The following is a 7,136-nucleotide window of genomic DNA, read 5'->3' as shown; positions in this document are numbered from 1 at the left end:
TGCTTATGTGTTCAGCAAAAGACTCCAGAGCAGTTTTATTCAGAAGCCAAAAATTAGAAACAACCCAAGGACTCATCATTAGGTGAGTGAGTGTATGATGGTATATTCATAAAATGGAATACTATATACCAATGAAAACAAACAACTGCTGCACAAAATAACATGAATGACTCTCGGAGATGTTATACTGAATAAAACAAGCCAAACTCAGGAATGTATACTGTATTATTCCTTTTGTGTGAAGTTCAAAACCAAGCAAAACTAGTCTAAAGGTGATAGAAATCAGAATAGTAGTTACCACTGAGGGGAACTGATTGGAAAGGGACACTAGGTAGCCTTCTTGGGGCACTGTAAGTATTTGCTACCTTGATTGAGGCAATGATTATGGGTATATACATAGGTAAAATTTTATCGAGCCATTCTTTGCTCAGTAAAGAGAAGGGAAATTAAATAGATATACAGTTTAATAAGTTTTTTTTTCTGTTGAATAACATTTCGTAATAGTCTTACAGGTCAGTGAATATATTTTTACAAGTCAAAAATAAATAAATAATGATATGGCCACTTTGGAAAACAGTTTGGCAGCTTTTAAAATATACCTATCACATAACCCAGCAATTATACTCATAGATACTTACCAAGAAAAATGCAGGCCAATGTTCGTACTAACACTTGTACATGAATATTCACAACAGCTTTATTTATAATCACCAAAAACAAGAAAAAAATCAAATGTCCATCAACTGGTGAATGGAGAAACAAATTGTGGCACATCCATGTAATGGAATTTTTACCTAGCAATAGAAAAGAACAAAGTATGACACATACAACAAAATGGGTAAATCTCAAGAACATTATGCCAAGTGAAAGGAGCCACAGACAAAAATTTATGTATTATTTGATTCCATTTATGTGAAATGTCCAGAAAAGGCAAAACTATAATTTTTTAGTTTATAGTTTATAATAAACTTTAGTTTATAGAGAGAGATCAATGACTACTAAGGAAGATTGCAAAGGGGCCTGAGGGAACTGTTTGGGGTGATGTAAATTTTTGTATCTTTATTGTGATTACGTGACTACATACATTTGTCAAAACTTATTGAGCTGTACTATTAAGAAAGGTGGACTTACTTCTGGGTATTTATCCAAAGAAAACCAAAACAATAATTTGTAAAGATCTATGCACCCCTGTATTCATGACAGCACAATTTACAATAGCCAAGATATGGAAGCAACCTAAACAGATGACTGGATAAAAAGTTATGGTTCATATATACAATGGAATATTACACAGCCATTAAAAAAATGAAATCCTACCATTTGCAATGACATGGATAGACCTAGAGGTTATTATACTGACTGAAATAAGTCAGACAGAGAAAGATAAATACCATATGATTTCACTTATATGCAGAATCTAAGGAACAAAAAGAACACACTAATCAAAAACAGAGTCACAAATATAGAGGACAATCTAGTGACAGCCAGAGGGGTGGGGGTTAGGGAGCTGAGAGAAAGGGGTGAAGGGTTAAAGAAGTACAAATCAGTAATTGATAGACGGTCACAGGGATGGGGAGCACAACACAGGGAATGCAGTTAGCATTAATATATTGGTTAGGTGGAGAGCCAGAGGAGAGAAAGAGCAATTAGGAGAATTGTTTTATAAATATGTAAATGTCTAATCGATGTACTATATACTCAAAACTAATAAAATTTAAAAATGAAAGAAAGGAGGACTTCCTGTATGTAAATTACTCCTCAATAAAGGAGTCAGCAAGTCAGTGAAATGGGTACATAGAGGGTTATACCTGGCATACATCAAAAAATAACTGTTACTAAAAAAGATAATAACTGTTATTCATATCCATTAAGATGGCTACTATTAAAAAAAGAGAAAATAATGTGTTGGAGGGTTATAGAGAAATAGAACTGTTGGTAGGAATGTAAAATGGTACTACTACTGTGGAAACAGTTGGCAGTTCTTCAAATAATTCAAAATAGAATTACTATGTGATCCAGCCAGACCACTCCTGGGTATATAGCCAAAGGAATTAAAAAGCAGGGTCTTGAAGAGATGTTTGTGTATTCATAGCAATATTATTCACAATAGCTAAATTGTGAAAGTAACCCAAGTGTCCATTGATAAAGTAATGGATAAGCAAAACGTAGTCTATACATACAAGGGAATATTATGTGGCCTTAATTAAAAAGGAAGGAAATTTTGACATGCTACAACATAGGTAAAACTTGAGGACTTTATGCTAAGCAAAAGCAGCCAGTCTCAAAAAGACAAATATTGGATGATTCCACTTATATAAGGTACTTAGAATTGTTAAACTCATAAAGATAGAAAATAGAATGATTATTGCCTGGGATGGGGTTGGGAGGGGGAGAATGGGGAGTTAGTGTTTAATGGGTACAGTTTCAGTTTTATAAGATGAAGAGTTATAGAGATGAATAGTTGTAATGATTGCACAACATTTTGAAAGGATTTAATACCAGAGAACTATATACTTAAAGTGATTAAGATGGTAAATTTTATGTTATGTGTACTTTACCCTAATAAAAAAAATTGGAGGAAGAATAACTGTTACTATCAGAGGTGAAGGTGGGATATTCTTGCTCAGAGTGAGGCTGATGTTTTTGGGTAAAGATGAAGCTGCTATGACAAACAGCCCCCAACCATCATGTGCTTTCAAAAACAAAATGCATTTCTCTCATAAGATATCTGAGGCTGGCAGGGCAGCTTTGCTCCCTTTAAGTATTTGGTTGGCAGGGCAGCTTTGCTCCCTTTAAGTATTCAGGAACCCAAGATCCCTCCAACTTACTATTCTGCCATCCTCTAGGACATTGTCCTCAACTTCTTGATTGAAGTTGGATCAGTGGCATATCTAGGTTCCAGCCAGCAGAAGAGGAAAGAGTGTGGAAGAGCTATACCTGGCATACATCAAAAAATAACTTAAGACACATATCTAGTGTCTTAAGTCCCAGACATTGCTTCCAGTTCCATGCTATTGGCCAGACTTAGCCACATGGCAATGCACAACTGCAAAGGAGTTTCAGAAATTAATTCCAGCTGGACACTATGTTCCGGAGGAAGAACACAGCCAACACTTAGTGCAGAGCCTGGAACCCTGGGAGAGCTGCTCAATAAGTGACAATAGAACCAAAATTGGATTGTTTTTGCAATACTGGCTGAGGGATACCTCACTCTTTGTGGCAAAAAACCAAGGATGTTGCTGTTCAGATCTATAAAATACCATTTTTTCAGTATCGTTGAGACCCGTCTTATGACCTAGTAGATGGTCAATTTTTTAATAAATATCCACATGCATTGAAAAGAACATGCATTTTCTAAGTGCTGGGTGCAGGATTTTATGTATGTCTATAATACCAATTTTCTTAATTAGTATCAGCGTTCCTAATAATTTTCGTCTGTTTAATCTATCCCTTACTGAGAAAGCTGTGTTAAATACTCCCCCTTTGGTAATTGATTTGTCAATTTCTTCCAGTAAATCTGTTCCTTTTGCTTAATATATTTTCATATTATTACTAGATAATATATTATTACTAAATAAACACATTTAGAATTATTACATAGCTTGGTGAAATATTCCCTTTATTATATGTAGCGATCATCTTTTTCCGAAATAATACTTTTTGCTTTGAAGCCATTTTTGTCTGTCGTAAATAGAGTGGTGCCCGTTTTCTCTTGGTTAGAACTTTCCTGCCCCCTCACCCTTTTGCACACTTTTAGTTTAAATCTTTCTGGATGCTAATGTTTTTGGTGTATCTCCTGTAAACCTTTTATTCTGAAACAATTTTAGACTTAAATAAAAGTTGCAAGATAGTATGAAGAGTTTCCTTATACCCTTCACCCAGCTTCTTCCAATAGTGTTATCATCTTATACTACCATTTTATAATGACCAAAACCAGGAAATTTGTATTGGTACAACATTATTTACCCGACCATAGACCTTATTTAGATCTCGTCATTTTTTCCAATAATATCCTTTTTCTGTTCCAGGATCTAATTCAGGGTCCCACATTACATTTAGTTGTCATCTCTCTTTGGTCTCCTTCAATCTGTGACTATTCTACCTTCTTCCCTTGTTTTTTTTATAACCTTGACAGTTTTGGAGAGAACTGATCAGTTATTTTATGGAATACTCCTCAATTTGGGTTTGTCTAAAGATGTTTCATGATTAGATTAAGGCTCTGCATTTTGGGAAAAGTCTATGACAGAAGTGGTGTTATGCTCTTTTCAGTGTGTCATATCAGGGGCTGTTGATAAATCTTATGACTGGTGATGTTAACCTTGATCACCTGGCTAAGCTGTGTCTTGCTTAAGCTGGGTCTCTCTAATATAATGTGACTACGTTTCTCTTTGTAATTAATACATTTATAATTTTGTAAATATGCATTTAAATTTTATTTTATTTATTTAAAATTAAATCATAAAATTTTATACATATACATTATACTTGATAAATATCTTGAGGGAGATTCTTTGAGACTAAGCAAATACCCTATTTCTCCTCAAACGTACATGCATTAATTTTAGCATTCATTGATAGATGTTTCTGTTATGATTACTGCTGCCAAATGGTGACTTTCTATTTCCCATTTTTCTTCTACATTTACTAATTGACATTCTTCTGAAAGGAAGAGCTGTCTCTTCTCCTCATTTCTTTTTTCCAATTATTTATTGATGTCCATGGTCTCCTGTATATTCACTTTATACTTTGGGTTACAATCCAATACTATTACTATGTATTTTGTTGCTCAGATTGTCCCAGGTTTGGCCATTGGGAGCTCCTTCAGGTTGGTTTCTGTGTTCTTTCTATGAGCCCCCATCCTTTTATGAGCACTTTCCCCCCCTCTGGCACCAAAAGATATTCAAGGCTTATTTTGTGTCTTTCCTGTTGCAATTCTATATTTATCTACTTTTTCAAGGAGAACTTTTACTGGAAAATGGTGCTTAGAACCAAGATCTGGGTACTGGGTATGTTCATTGCTACTGGATGCCATTTCTTCTAGACCCTCCCAGCAGACAGAGCTATGAAATTTCTCTCTCTCTCTCTCTCTCTCTCTCTCTCTCTCTATCTCCACACTAACCTTCATATACGTACATCTTTGTCTATATGCTATGGTCTGAATGTTCATGTCCTATTAAATCATATGGTGAAATCTTAACCCCAAGGTGATAGTATTAGGAGATGAGGGACTTTAGGAGGAGGTTAGGTCGTGAGAGTGGAGCCGCCATGAATGGGATTAATGCCCTTATAAAAGAGACCGGAGAGTGATCCCTCTCCCCTTGTACTATGTGAGGACACAATGAAAAAGTGGCTGTCCCTGAACCAGGAATCAGGCCCTCACCAGACACTGAATCCACTAGTGCCTTAACTTTGGACTTTCTAGTATCCAGAACTGTGAGAAATAAATTTCCATTGTTTATAAACCACCCAGTCTATCGTATTTTATTATAGCAACCCAAAGAATTAAGATGCTGTATCTTAAAACCATAAGTTCATACTGATACCTCTGATTTCAATCCAACACCACAGAGTTCATTTTAGTTTTCCCTCTTTCCTTATTTGTAACTTCTTTCTTTAACAGGAATAGATGTTGCCCTAATAATCTACAATAATTTACTTATATATTCAATTCTAGTAATCTAGGTGTTGAGAGTCTACTTACAACAGTTTTGACACCAAATGTGTGTTTTTCCCCTAATACCAAGCAATTCTGACACTAACTACCCATAACTTGCACAGATCCAATGGCTTATTTCCACGACACTGTCTCCACTTAAAATGCCAATTGCAAATCTGGACCTTCCATACTTCTGACTGACAGGCTATAAATTGAAGGTTCCCATTACCTCCTCCTCAGGTTCAATAATTAGCTAGGACAACACACAAAACTTAGGACAATGTTTACTATGTTTACCAGTTTATTATACAGATGTGAAGGATATAGATGAAAAGCCAGATGAGGCACATAGGGTGAGGTTTGGAAGGGCCCCAAGCACAAGAGATTCTATCCCCATGGAGTTGGGGCGCACCACCTTCCTGGCATATGGATATGTCACCAACCCGGAAGCTCTCTGAACCCCATAACTTAGAGATTTTTATGGAAGCTTCAACATGTAGGCATGATCAAATATTATCTCAATCTCTAGAATCTCTCTCCTCCCCAGTGACTGAAAGTTCCAAGCTTCTAATCATGGCTTGGTCTTTCTGGTGACCAGCCTCTATCTTGGAGCTATCCAAGAGCCCATCAAGAGTTGCTTCATTGGCACAAAAGATGTTTCTATCACCCAGAAAATTTCAAAGGATTTAGGAACTCTTCATAAGATGATCCTATCACCTCCATCAACTAAGGAAATTATAAGGGTTTTAGGAGCTCTTTGTCAGGAACTGGGTGATGACAGTAGGTGCACATTCTTTCACCCCTACCCCTTCTCAGACCCAAGGAGTCATCAGGGAATTCCCAGCAGCCTCAGGGGTACCATGGACTCATCACAAGAATGCCAAGGCATAGTGAGGGCTGACTGTCTAGGCACCACTCTGAGCACTTTATACGAAAATCTCGCCATAGATAGGGGCTACCTTCTTCCCATTCTGATGGATGTGGAGACTGAGGCTGAGCTGCCGTTGTCCCCAGAGTGCACGTCCTTGCTGAGTCAGGTGGGCCCCAGGCTGGCTGTTCTGGAATGCAGGGAAGCCGGATGCCAAGCTCAGCTGCTGAGCTGGCTCCCTAGGGCTGTCAGCTGTGTTCACAGAACAGCTCTCTCATGAATCAACCCGCCCACAAACACACACATGGCAGTGAGGTCACCTCAGAATGGAGCTGAGCTGGAGCCTTCCTTATATCTCTGTTAGCTCTGTCATGGCCCTGGCAGAGATATAGGAAATGGCCTAAAGTTGTGCCTCCATCCTATGCCAATTACTCATACAACCTGGTGCGACAGGAGGCAAACTCTTCATTTGCTCAGAGAGGGGAAATACCTCAACCTGAGACTAGAAGGCCAATAAAAGATAGTGGCTGATTTTTTTTGAGCATCTACTATGTGTCAGTCATTGAAACCTTTTAATGGTAGAAAGTATTATTTAGTCCAGTGGTTCTTAAA

This window comes from Rousettus aegyptiacus, unplaced genomic scaffold, assembly GCF_014176215.1.
Source record: "Rousettus aegyptiacus isolate mRouAeg1 unplaced genomic scaffold, mRouAeg1.p scaffold_m13_p_4, whole genome shotgun sequence".
Taxonomy (NCBI): Eukaryota; Metazoa; Chordata; class Mammalia; order Chiroptera; family Pteropodidae; genus Rousettus; species Rousettus aegyptiacus.
This window is presented reverse-complemented; position numbering follows the sequence as displayed.